The sequence below is a fragment of the Lynx canadensis genome, chromosome B3 (assembly GCF_007474595.2).
Source record: "Lynx canadensis isolate LIC74 chromosome B3, mLynCan4.pri.v2, whole genome shotgun sequence".
Taxonomy (NCBI): Eukaryota; Metazoa; Chordata; class Mammalia; order Carnivora; family Felidae; genus Lynx; species Lynx canadensis.
In genome coordinates, this window is record NC_044308.2 from 14,699,174 (window position 1) to 14,712,888 (window position 13,715).

A 13,715-nucleotide genomic window follows, 5' to 3' on the forward strand; every position below is an offset into this window, starting at 1 on the left:
CAACCACAGGCGCCCCTAAAATTTTTTTTTTAATGTTTATTCATTTGAGAGACAGAGAGACAAAGAATCCAAAGCAGGCTCTGTGCTGCCAGTAGACAGCCTAGCCGGGACTCGAACTGACGAAGAACTCACAAACTGTGAGACCGTGACCTGAGCCGAAGTCATCCTTAACCTACTGAGCCACCTAGGTGCCCCTGGCAGGGAGAACTTTGTGGACCTCCCTGACGCTAGAGGGAGGTCCTTACTTATGTATCCCAAGCACTGAGTATGGTAATTCCAAGCAGGTGCTTTTCACTGTGAAAATGAGATTTTTAGTAACCTATGCTGTTTCAAGTTTCTTAAGGCTCAGTTTTGTGACAGTACCTCTGGCCCCAGCTCCAGAAGTTCTGCCTTAGGGTTCAGTCCCCCCCCACCCCTCACAACTATAGGAACTTCAGTGGTTTAATGTCCCTGCTTATCCAAAGGTAAAGAGCCCGAGGATACGAGATGAAGGCATTTCGTTAAATGTGTTGCTTTCAGATGGATCCCTCTGGAATTTGAAGTCGAGCAGCTGAAGTATTATCATGCTTCCAAAATGGAACTCTCCTCCTCTCTCATCCAACTAACACGCCGACTGACGCACACACCCTTCCCCTTCTTTTGTTCCTGAATCCTTAACTCGGCGGTGACAAGAAGTTGCCATTTACTAATAGGTGCTCTTTGGGTAGTAGGGTGAACATCTTGAAGAACCAGATGGAAACTCAGTTGGAAAATCACAGGAACAATCTAAATGAGAAATAGCCGACTTGGGACAAGGACACAGAGAGCGGAAAGTAAACCGTGTCTGTGCAAAGTCTTATTAGACCGGCTAAATTCACGCCATCAACCCGCTTTCTTGGCAGTCGGGTGGGCCTCGAGGACTCCCCTGGGGGCTGTGCACACCTGTTCCCTGGGGGGGGGAGGGGGGGTGGGGGGGCAGGCTGAAATCCTACCTCCCGGCTGCCTGGGCTGTGCTTGCTGAGAGGGGTCACATTTTCCTAATTTGCACACAGCTATCAGAGGGATTTTGTGGTAAAGCTGGTCTAAATGTCAGCAAAAACAGTCCTGAGTCAATATTGAGTCGCCGACAAAGAGCTGATATTCTTATAGATTAAGGCAGGACAGGAAACGCCTACATTACAGCAGGATTTAGGCCGGATTGGGAGGTTTTGAAGGAAAAGACAAACTGCTTGCTTAGCTAAACTGACGTTTAGCGGCCCCGTAGGCTTTTATGAGACCGTCGAGTCACTGCAACAGAAACTTCAAACGTCTCCATTTTTCCCGTTGGCGTAACTACGCGCTAAACGGGGTCGGCTCCTTCGACAGGAGAGTGACACGTGTGGCTGGCAATTCGCTTATACAAAAACGCTGAGATTTAGTGATTCTGACATATCGGGACAAGTGTATAAAATAGACAGTAAAATATATACAGATGCAATCGACACGGAATCTCACTTGGCCTTCGGGGGGTGGAGCCTGGAGGCACTGCCTTCTGACCGCTGGGCCCTACGGCGATGTGACTGTCCCTTGGCCTACTTACTCTCGGCCTCCAGTCTTTCAAAAGGGGTCCTTCATACAGTGGAGTTAGGAAGCTGGCAAAATCAGGTCAACTAAAAGTCAGAGTGATTATCTAGCACACCATAATAAAAGATCAAGAGTTCCTGCTTATTATCTTATTTTTCCTGCTTGCTTCACCAGGCGAAGGCCCAGTCTGGTTATGGATTAACACGGTGATCAATAGTAAGCCTGCTGTCTCTCTCTCGGCGGGGGAAAATGAACTCAAAATGCAGTCAAAGTCTTATTGATCAAGGATATAGGTCTCACTTTCATTACCTCTGTCTCCTGATAACCCACAAATAATGTGATGAGCTGCTAATCTCTCTGATTTTCAATGGACCCTTCACCCCTCCTGTCTGCACAGAGTAGCTTTTATTTTCATCTTTCTACCCACTCTGTGTAAGTCACGTAGCACTCTCACTCTCTTACCGCCAGCCCTGGTCAATCAGAGCGAATGGTGTCACTCTTCACTGGGGACGGCGGCTCTGGTGAGTTCAAGACAGAGTCCCCAAACGTGGCCAGGAAATCAAGGCTCCTTCTTACGGGGAACAGAGGGATGTGGCGTCTTCCTGGTGAAGGGGCGCTCGAATTGGTAGTAACCTTCTCAGGACCCGCCCTGCTTCTGCCATGGGAGCCCCCACGTTACAAATGCAAGAGGTCAAATCTCTTCTTTCTTTCTTTCTTTCTTTCTTTCTTTCTTTCTTTCTTTCTTTCCCTTTCTTTCTTTCTTTCTTTCTCTTTCTTTCTTTCTTTCTTTCTTTCTTTCTTTCTTTCTCTTTCTTTCTTTCTTTCATAATCTTTATGTGGGGCTTGAACTCACAACCCCGAGATTAAGAATCTTAGGCTCTCCTGGCCGAGTCAGCCGGGCTTCTTTGGTCAAATCTCTTGTATGGCTAATCCTACCTTGGCTTCTGCTTCTCAGTAGATCTGAACTACTGCAGGAGAGCCTTTTACCAGTGGGAATATTGGCTCTCAAGGTAGTCATGGGCTGTGATGCCAGGAGACGGATGTCCCCTCATCTTTGGTGTCTTAATGACCTCAGCAAGTTTCTGTTACATGTCTGTAGAAAATACCCTGGGAGAAATCTAGAAGACTGAGGATATTTCAAATATGGTATTGTGTTGGTTTCGTTCATCGAAGGCCGTGTGGTGTGACAAAACCAAGGTGACTTTGGAGTCCAAAGCCCGACTCTGACAGTTCTGGTTCTCCACCCCCTCAGATAGGGAAATGAAGGGGTTGTGCTTGGCAATATTAGATCATTTCACTTTCGCCTAGAAAACTCTCATCTGCTTGAAGTTACGAGACAAAAACAGAACCCAACAAGACTCTCAGGGAAACAGCTATTTTTAGAAGCTGAGTTTTTATTATTTTTATTTTTTGATTTGTTGATAACTCATCATGACTTTATGACTTTTGGGGGAGGGACCTACAAGTTATTACTTTATTCATTTATTTTAAAATTTTATTCTAGAGAGAAGGAAAGAGAGCGAGTGGGGGAGGGGGCAGACGGGGAGAGAGAGAGAGAGAGAGAGAGAGAGAATCTTAATCAGGCTTCCTGCTCAGCATGGAGCCTGACTCAGGGCTCTATCCCACGATCCTGGGATCATGACCTGAGCCGAAATCAAGAGTCAGACATCTAACTGACTGAGCCACCCAGGTGCCCTTATTATTTTCTTAAAAGCCAAGTGAAAAAAGAAAAAAAAGCCAACTTCTGTAATATGTCATGTCAGTCACATTGGTTAGGTATCAGGGTGGTAAGAGATCCTCAAATAAAATGATTATCAGGGGCTCCTGGGTGGTTCAGTCGGTTGAGTGTCCAACTCTTGATTTCGGCTCAGGTCATGATCTCATGGTCGGTAGATGGAACCCCCCTTTGGGCTCTGCACTGAGTGTTAAGCCTGCTTGAGATTCTCTCTCTCTCTCTCTCTCTCTCTCTCTCTCTCTCTTTCTTAATCCTCCCCTGCCTCAAATAAACAAATACAATTAAATGGTTAGCAACCATGAGTACCAGAAAGACTGTACTGAAATTCATGATTTCCTCCGGCCGATAGTTGGAGTTGAATAAGCCAGCAAAATTGCCTTGCCTCTCTGACATAAAACCAGTGAATCTCACTTAACTGAACCGCTTTTGGGAGGACAGTTGTAGCATTCTCAGCTGCCAATCTGATGAAAACAAATGCCACGGATGGGAATAAGAAAGTCTTCTCTTTCTTGGAGAAAACACCCAGCGACCAACAGCAACTCAACTACTAAAATCATCCGCTTTCGTTTTCAGCCCCTGGGGGCTGAGTGGTGTTTTCTTGCTTCGGTCCAAACAATTTGTACACCTGTTGAAGAGAAAATAAAATCTGACGGCGGTACAAAGTCCGGGGGATTAACGCGATTTGCGCTGAGCTCTTAAAGCCGAGATAATTGCGGGTCTCGGTTTCTTCTTTTGTTCTGCAGAACGGCATCTGAAATTTGACAAGCAAGTCCTCTCCCCACACCCCCTTTTTTTTTGTTGTTGCAAGGGACCGGGTGGAGATTTCACCAGATCTCTCCCTTTCTGCGAGGCTGCGTCTTCCTTGGAATTCTCTGGTCTCACCGGGCTTCGCGGCATGTGGTCAAGCAAGGCTGGCTTACTTGGCCGGTTTTGGAGCTACCTTTGGGGGCGTGCTCTTTTACCTCGTTTCCCAATCCTGAGATCAGGGGTGCCCGGGTGGTTCCATCAGTTAAGCCTCGGACTCTTGGTTTCGGCTCAGGTCGTGAATTCACGGTTCACCGGTTCGAGCCCCGCATGGCGCTTTGGGCTGGCATCACAGAACGTGCTTGGGAGCCCCTCTCTGCCCCTCCCCTGCTCGTGCTCTGTCTCTCTCAAAGTAAATAAATAAATTAAAAAAAAAAATAACCGAAGTCTGAGGTCAGAAATCCGGGAGGATGAGAGGGAAGAGAGGGCTGAAGCTGGTGAGGAAGCCTACACGGCTTTTCATAAATGTGGCCGAAGTGACTTCAGAGAGTCCCTTTGCCCTCCCAGGGTCTGTGTGTCATATACATTCAGGCTCTGATTTGCTATACTTCTCAAGCTGAACGTATGCTACGGGATACCTTTGATGTTGCCATAATTGTGTGTGGGATCTTCAATCATGATGTCATCAAATTTTATTAAACTTAATATGGATAAAACCAAGACATTATTGATTAGTTCTGCCAGGCAAACCTCCCAGGCTTCCTCTTAGAGTGGTTTTCTTCCGGGGAAGCTGTCTTTATCCTTTCGATAATACTCATGCCCTCAGAGCCACTGTGGCTTCTGAGTTTTCTTTTGAAGCCCACATCAATCATATAATTAAGACGTCTTAATACAACTACAGCAGTCCCGCCATATTGCGAGGCACGCTCTCTGGTCGGCTGCTGAAATTTTAATTCATGCCCCTCTTTCATGTGGGTGTAATTACTGCTGCTCTTTGTTTAGGGTTTTGTGCGTGTGTGCATGTGTGTGTGTGTGTGTGTGTGTGTGTGTGTGTGGCGTATTTTCCGTTGATCCAGATTTAACCAGCTAGACCCCTATTTGGATCTCAACTTTTCTACCTTAGTGATAAGATTAATTTGGTTCCCACAAAGTAAGCCGTATTCTCTTTTCCCATCTTCTCCGCTACGCTCTCCATAAAGGCTGTCTGATGGTGTCCAAGCGACGCTTAAACATTCAGCTGGAGAAATGTAGAATTCAGACAGCCTTCCAGATGCCCCAGATGACCAGATGTTTGATATCATGGCCAAGCAGCCAGACTGCTGACTTCTTAAAGCACTCATTTTTCGCCTGGGTGTTCTGGTGTTAGGCAAATGCATGCAATTTCCAATTTCCGGTTTTCATGCCTCTGTCCTATTTTTTCTTCTTCTACCTTATCAAATCTTGTAGTCTCTTTATTTTTCTCTTCTTTAACTCCTCTGCATTCATGTTGAGAGTCCAATCCTAACATCTAACATGGAAATGTGGACTGGAAAGCAGGGAGGGGCAGTGTGGGAAGCACAATTCTGGGGGGAAGATCAGAGATTTCTGATTCGCTGTCTTTCCACGGTATCAGACAAACAACTTTGGGTCTCAACCAGGTATCTGCACTTCCCAAAAAGAACTAGACCCACTTTCAGATGAAAACATTGGCTCTCTCTGAAGAAAAAACAAAAAATACCTTTGGTGTTTGTTTGTTTTTTTTTTTGAATAGGGTTGGCCTCCTTCTGAACTTGAAAAAAAAGTCTCACTCTTAAAAGACAAGCAATAAAGATTAACAACTTTTCTTCCTGTCCGGTGTGTAAAGCATACAGTTTCCAGCTTAAATAAGATCAGGAAATATCTTCACTACAGGTTTCGTTAGAGGATTATTTCATGGGTTGTTGACCATGCGGCATCTGCTAGAGGTTTGTTCAAACATCTCATATTCGTTTAGCGTGTTCGATTAAAAAAGAAGGAGAAAGAGAGGGAGAAGTAGGGGGAGGAGAAGGAGAAAGAGAAGGAGAAGGAGGATGAGGAGGAGGAGAAGGAGGAGGAGAAGGAGGAGAAAGAGGAGGAAGGGGAGGAGGAGGAGGAAGGGGAGGAAGGGGAGGAGGAGGAGGAAGAGGAGGAGGAGAACCAGCCATAGTGCCATTGTGCCCTGGTCCCTGGAGTAAAGGCTTTCCTGACTTGCACATTATTGGTGTGAACCTGGTGACTTACCAACGTCTGCAGGAGGACATTTGGACAAAGTGTGCGCACCGCTTTCTTAAAACTGTACTTGACGTTAGCAACTTTTCCACAAAACTCTTATAAAAAGGTAATACACTTCTTTCTGACTTGAGTCTAGTTTCTGGACAAAATGTCAACGAAAACTGGTGCGGGTCCCGTCTTTTAGCTAAAAAGGAAAACTGCTCACCCAGGGCACGTCCTGTTTGGCCTTAGCTACTGAGAACCTCTCTAATTTGTCATCAGTGCCGAGCATCTGGGACGTGAGAACATCTGTTCCCTTTCTGCCTTTGGAAAAGTGGTTTTCAACCCTGGCTGCACGTTGTCATTTTCTGAGTGTTTTTTTTTAATTTATTTTTTTATTTTTTTTTTATACTGAAGCCTGAGATCTGCCCCCTGGAAATTTTGAGTTGATTGATTTTGACTCAGAGCTTACTTGGTAAATGCTTTTGGAAGTTGGCGGAGTAGATACGCAGGATAAACAGACTATGTTAAATCTTGTGTTGAGAATAAGACAAGGTATGCATACATGTATACAGAACACTGATAAACCAGCAAAGAAACTCCCAAGGGGACCCCCGGGCAAGCCACTTAACCTGCCTGGCTTTGCTGCCTGCGGCAGGGCCCCGCTCTGGCCTGGGGTTCCCCCACCAGCCTTCCCCAGCCCTTGGCCTCTTATCCTCCAATTGGCCCAATCTTCTGTGCCTCCGATAATCTTTTATGCCTGCTGTTTCCATTCTCCTTTTCTCAAGACCCTCCAATGACTTCCCATTAGCTTCTGGGTCATATTCAAATTATTACCTATTGGTTCCAAGACCTTTAGCCAGGCAATCCCTTTTTATGTCACTTTTAATCTCTCCCCTTCCTGCTCCCTTTGTGGCTGTCAGGATCGTCTTCACCAAGCCATCCTTGTCACTCTTTATCTCTCTTCTGAGCGCTGCTTGCTTCGGCCGTGGGGCAGAACTTTCTAGATTGTGCGCACCTGACTTGAGCCTCTTTCTCGTCATCCTACTGTTTAACCCTCCGCACACACCTCAGTTACCTGCTGGTGTTTGCAACCACGTAACCAGCTCTAGCTGGCCCGAGGACAGCCAGAAAGCCACCGGGCAGTTGTCCAGGGACCCCTTTACGTCAAACCACGTAGAGGTGAGCCAACAGAGGAAGGCATTTAAAAACCGCAGATGGTGTGACCTACAGTCTTTGCCCACGCTCCAGGTCGCTTGATGGTTCCCCCAAATCGCTCATCAATAAATCAATTGTTCCCCTGCTCCTCTCCTCTCGCGTATGTTTCCTTTCCACTGCTAAGTAAGTCCTTAAAATGAAGATAGAATCCGATATTCGAGACTTGGGGCTAACATGATTAATTTCTTGTTGTAAAATTGTTACAAATTGTTATTGTACCATGAATTTGAATCTCCGGTGATGGATTCTCTAGCTTTCAAATGCATTTGACGATCGGTTACCATATGTCTTGCTTGGAATTTATTTCGTAATCGTCCCTTAGATAGGAGGGGACGAAAGAAATTAATCTTAAGTATCTTGTAGCTTCTGGACATCTTCCGTTACACACAGAAGCGTTCAGCACATTTTATTTATTTATTTATTTATTTAGGATGAAGTAAAACCATCTTCAGAGCTGTTTTACTTCTCGAACTACTAGTAACACAATCACTGGTTAGAGATGGTGTGTGTGTGTGCGTGCATGTGTGTGTGTGCGTGTGTGTACACATATGGGGGGGGTGTCTCTTAGGCTCAGTCAGATTCTAAAGCCTTACGCTAGATTCACTGAATTTTAACAAGCACTCAGGGAGTTTTTATGCACATTAATATCTGAAAACCGCGGCCTTACGATAATGTTCAAATGTAGTCTATTACAAATTTTACCCAAGATTCAGAAAGTATCAGCTCACATAAAACAAGTACACAAATAAGGCCTTTTCCTATAGCTTACGCATCCGCCCACATCAACAGGCAGTTACTGAGGTTCAGAGAATCTCCGTCAGTCTTGTCCCTAAATCTTTTTCATCACATTATAAGACTAAAGTCAGAGTGTGGCCCAGACTGTTAACCAGCTTACTTGTCTTTTAGTCCCGACAGTCTATCCTTGACCATCCAATGGAAGACATAGATCAGTATGCACACCCAGTATTTTAAACGTTTCTAATTCTCAAAGACCTCATATTTTAAAGACAATATATGAAAGTGACAATATTTTCCAATGCATACTGATTTGAAGCTATCAACCATCAACAACTATAATACAATAAGAAATAACGGTAAGAAGGATGAGAATAGAGTTTCTTTTTTTCAAATGTTTATTAATTTATCTTTGAGAGAGAGCACAGGCAGGGGAGGGGCAGAGAGAGAGAGAGAGAGGGAGACACAGAATCTGAAGCAGGCTCCAGGCTCTGAGCTGTCAGCTCGGAGCCCAACACAGGGCTCGAACCCATGAAACATGAAATCACGACCTGAGCCAAAGTTGGACGCTTAACTGACTGAGCCACCCAGGCGCCCTGAGAATAGAGTCTGTCCTGGTAAAATATTCCTTTTTAGGCTGTTCCTGAAGTGGGTCATGATCAAGCAAATGATTTTTATGACCATGATGGGCAGTGCTTCTGCTGTTTGCTTTCTAGCCTGTGTTGGGCCACTTGAGACAATGTGGAAAGGAAAAAAAAATAAATAAAAAAAAATGAAACAAAACAAAAACAAGCCAGAAATACCACATCCACACACACTGATGTCTAAAATCCTAAGATTTCTCTAAGATTTATATCCTTTGGCTAGTTCTGTAGCCTGTTTGAAAACAGCCACCCTTTGATTTGGCTGCCTTACCCCGAATCCCTAGCGGACGAACTCTGTTGTTGGGAAATTTACACTGCGTGTTGACCCTCCACCTGGGAAATTCGGTTTAAACAGTTAATGGTTTCTCAAAGAACTTTCAAACCTCAACGAAAGACAGACCCAATTGGATCTGCTTAAAATAAACGATTTTGAACGGTATTTGATGAAGTATGAATTTTGAGTGGGGTGCTAAATACAGGACATTTGTCTATTCTCTTTCTATCATCTATTATCTATTTATCAGTCGTATCAAGCATCTGTCTATCCCTACCTATCCATCCATTTCTGGAATGGAATGCGCGTCACGGGGTTATCGTGAACATCGATTGGAGGAATTCATTGCCAAGTGCTTAGTGCTGTGCATATCGGGTAAGTGCCCAACAGATAACTGTTATTATTATTGCTGTCTTTACTGTTATTTCTCCTATCAACTATACCTTCCATGTGTAAAACATACAATATAAATTGTCCGGCGTAATTTAAAACCACGTTCGATTTCAGGGCTGAATACTCGAGAACTTCAACAATGGGGTGCCAAGACAATCCTGGATTTGAATTTTATTGTTCCAGGAATGTGGGCACACTCTGTAAGGTACCCACCATTTTTCACGTCATTGAGAAAATCCATTGTCTGCTTTAATTGGAAGCAGGCAGAGATTTTACAAGATGGTAGAAAGGCAAAGGCACCTTTGCGTCCTGTTTCTACCCGGCTAAATCAAGGTGGGATTGGTTCCCTGGGCTTGGGGATTAGGCCACCAGAGGGGCAGAACCTCCCTTCTCCCCAGTCCATGGGCCCCAGTGTGTAGACTGACTTTCAATGCCAAAGGCTCCTTTATAGTTTTCTTTTCTTTTTTTTTCAATGCATAGCTTTTATTTTTGTCAACAAACTGTGTCATTTACCATAGTAAGAAAACTCCTGTTGTTCGAGGTCTTTATCAGAGTTCCTACAAATCAGGTTAATTGGTGATCAACAGAGCTTTTCTGCCTTTAATGAGGCCTAGTAGCCCAAGGCAAGGCCTACCTTTTGATAAGGGACTTTCTTTTTTCTTATTCTGAACTCTTTGATCACTTCAAAAAAAAAAAAAAAAAAAAAAACCCAGGAAGAACAACCACCGGGAATGTCATTGTTTTTTAATTGCCTGATTACCAAATGTTGGAGATAAAAGATAGATGTTCTCAATTAATAACATTTACATAGATTAGCATCACTAACAAGCCTCATTAGTAGCTGCTGATTTTTGTTTAGATGGTGTCCCATGTCATTTGCTCTCTCTCTGGTTGTGCAATCGAAAGCACCTTTAGTATGACAAAACATTGCCTTCTAATCTATTTCTATTAATCAAACAGTAAGGCATTTTAGTACGCAGTCAGGTTTTTAATTAATTAAAAGTTAGTATTACCTAGCGTGGATTAACGAAAGGTTTCCTATGTTAATAAAGTCCAGCAACTGTTTCTAAACTCTGGCTGTCTTTTCTAGAGACTAAACACCTTCACTGGGTTCATCACAGCACAAACACATCTACATTCACGTAGAAGAGCACCATAGAAATACGGTCCACGTACTGGGTGCCCGCCACGCGCCTGGCACTTTCCACACATCATCCGGTTAATCTGCCAACAGTCTGTGAAGGAGGGAACATTAGCATCATCACTGTACGCACGGAAACGAAGGCTCAGGGGACGGGCCCAAGGTCCCTCAGACCTAGCTCTGAGTTTTAAGTCCATGATCACGGACTGTTGCTGCTTTACCTATGCATCTAGAAAAAGAATTCATTGCTACTCTGAGCCGAACAAAATGTTCAAGATAGCCTACAACTAACCATGAGTCATATTTTAAACCGCATCGTTCATCTTTTCATTCATGAAAACAAACGGAAAATAAATAACTAAAACTAATCGGTAAATGTGTCCTGTAAATAGCAGGAGATATCTGAATTGGAGATATCTGAGTATATCATGATCTATGACCATAAAAATGTCTAAAAATCTGAAGCTTAAAGATCACAGAATAGACACGAATTTTCTGTCACTCTAAGTGTGTACATACACTATGTTTGTGAAAAGAGACGTTTTCCCCCTAAATATTGTGAGAAAAATGTAAAATTATTGTTTTTTTTTAACATCTTATGGGAAAAAAAGTGTGTGTCTAATATTATGATAAATATTTTAGGCAGAAAAAACATGTTTTCAGACTCTCTAAGATACCAATTTAAACTTCTTACCAAAAAAGAATATGGAAGCCATAAAACAGATTAAAAAACAATTCATAATTAAAGCTTTGAGGGAAAGAAACATTTGAAAAGACCAAAGAAAGATATCTTAAAAAAAATTTACTTATTTCTTTTGAGAGACTGAGAGAGAGAGAAAGAGAGAGAGAGAGAGAGAGAGAGAGCACTGGAGGGGGAGGAGCAGAGAGAGAGAGAGAGAATCCCAAGCAGGATCTGCATTGTTAGCGCAAAGCTTTATGTGGGTTTCAAACTCACGACGAACTATGAGATCATGACCTGAGTCGAAGTTTGGAGACTTAACTGACTGAGCCACCCAGGTGCCCCCAAGAAAGACAGCTTTTTTTTTTTTTAATGTTTGTTTATTTATATTGAGAGAGAGTGTGTGATTGGGGGAGGGGCAGAGAGAAAGGGCGAGAAAGAGCGAGAGAAAGAGAAAGAGAAGGAGAGAGACTCCCAAGCAGGCCCTTTGGACTTCATATGCAATATATACGGCATAGATTTTTGAGAAGATGATCAGATCCATTATATTTTGAGAAAAGTTAAAAAAAAAATCTGTAGCGTTCTTAAAGGCAGCAGCTGTTCATTTTCACTCTGCTGTTCTCAGGACTCAGCCCAAGCCTGGCTCAATATGTATTTATTGAAATGAATGAGTCAAAGAAAACATCGTTTGTAAAGTGCTGTCAGTATCTTTATTGTCCCCTTTCAATGATTAAATTAAGATCTGTGGGTTGTAAAATTTCACGCAGTACAAACATATATTTAACTCAGGAGGTGAAAATACCTATGAAATGAAGTCATTGTGAATGCTTTTGTTGTGTTGTCTTAGCTCCACCAAATAACTACAACTGGCGGTCATGCTCCGAGGGTTCGTAACATTTTTAGCTCTGACTGAGCATCTGGGCAGCCATGGCTACCCAAGTTCACCAGCCGGACTTTTAGGTGAACCCACTGGCCTTGGCATCCTACCTTGGTTGGATGGTTTTCTGGAAAGGTCACAGGATTTAAAAAAGACACAAAATCCCATTCATACAATCGTTTTAGTGGATCTGGGATTTAATATTGGTACGGTAAATCCTCCTTTTACTTCTGTGAAATGACAGAAGTTACACTCAAGATCTCCACGCATTCTGCAAACTTGAATGCATGTGTACCACACCCTGAGCCTTGAAATTCGCTTGCTGCTTTAATTAGTTATCTAATAAAGACAGCAATCCTTATTCTCAGACTATTGTGTCAGAGGTGGATACAGAAAAACCTCCTTGTCTAATTGCTATTTTATTTGATTATCAGTTGCTACCAATAAATAAATAAGTAAATAAATAAAACAGAGAGAGAGAGAGAGAGAGCTATTTAAATTGGCTCATAAAGAAACATCTACCTGGAAAATAAAACCATACCATCTTCTAGAGCCTCCAGGGTTTAAGTGATTCGCCCAAGGTCACCCACCCAAGATTAGGAGCCAATTCTCCCGGCTCCCAGACAATTGCACTCCTGACTTCACCACTGGAATAGTTGCACTGGTAACAGTAGATAATGAAGCCTTGGAAAAATTCCTGGATGCACCATCAGGGTCTCTAACATAGGCTGTGGTCCCAAAGCTAAGTGTCCTCATGGAGCCACTGGAGAGAGGAAGAATGAAACTCACTGACAAGTTGAAAGCTGTTCACAAAGATATTCCTTTTATTAAGTACGTGCTCTAATTGTGTAGGTGCGTGGATGTCAATAGTCAACAGATTGGACGACTTCGTCATCAGCATCTGTAGCTTATTAGTTGGGAGATGAGATGAACATCTTTTTATAATCCTAGCCTCGCCAGCTTCCGCATGACTTCCAATTCAATAATATTCAAGTGAGTAGCTTGTAATAGTCTACAATGCAGTCATCTAGATTTGTAGACTCAAATAAAAACTTTAATTAAAAAAAAAAAGACGGAGAAACTATCAACATTACCGTTCTGAGCCTAGTTCTGAATCAACTGTGTGGGGAGAGGCCAAATGTCTTTGCTGTGGTCTTGGTTGGACCTTCCAGTTTTCTCTCTTACCACGTACGTGACCTGAGTTACTCAGATTCCTTAAGTCTCAAGTTCCTCATCTGCAAAGTGGGAGATTAAAGATACCCATCTCATGCCTTAGACTGAAAGCTGATCACAGGGACCAACTTCCAGGTGACAATTACGATGGGTTTTAGGAGGTCGATGGATTGCTGCTGAGCTCTCTGGTAAGGGTTAGTGAATCTTCAGTCTCTATTATCTCCCTGGATTTCTGTGTTGGAAATTTGCAGAAGCTAAAATAGAAGTAAAATGAGGGAAAATAATTCTTACCCTTTCCTAGGCATGGCAGCGCCGGCTCTGCTCGCTTTCAGATCATTAACGCCCCTGACAT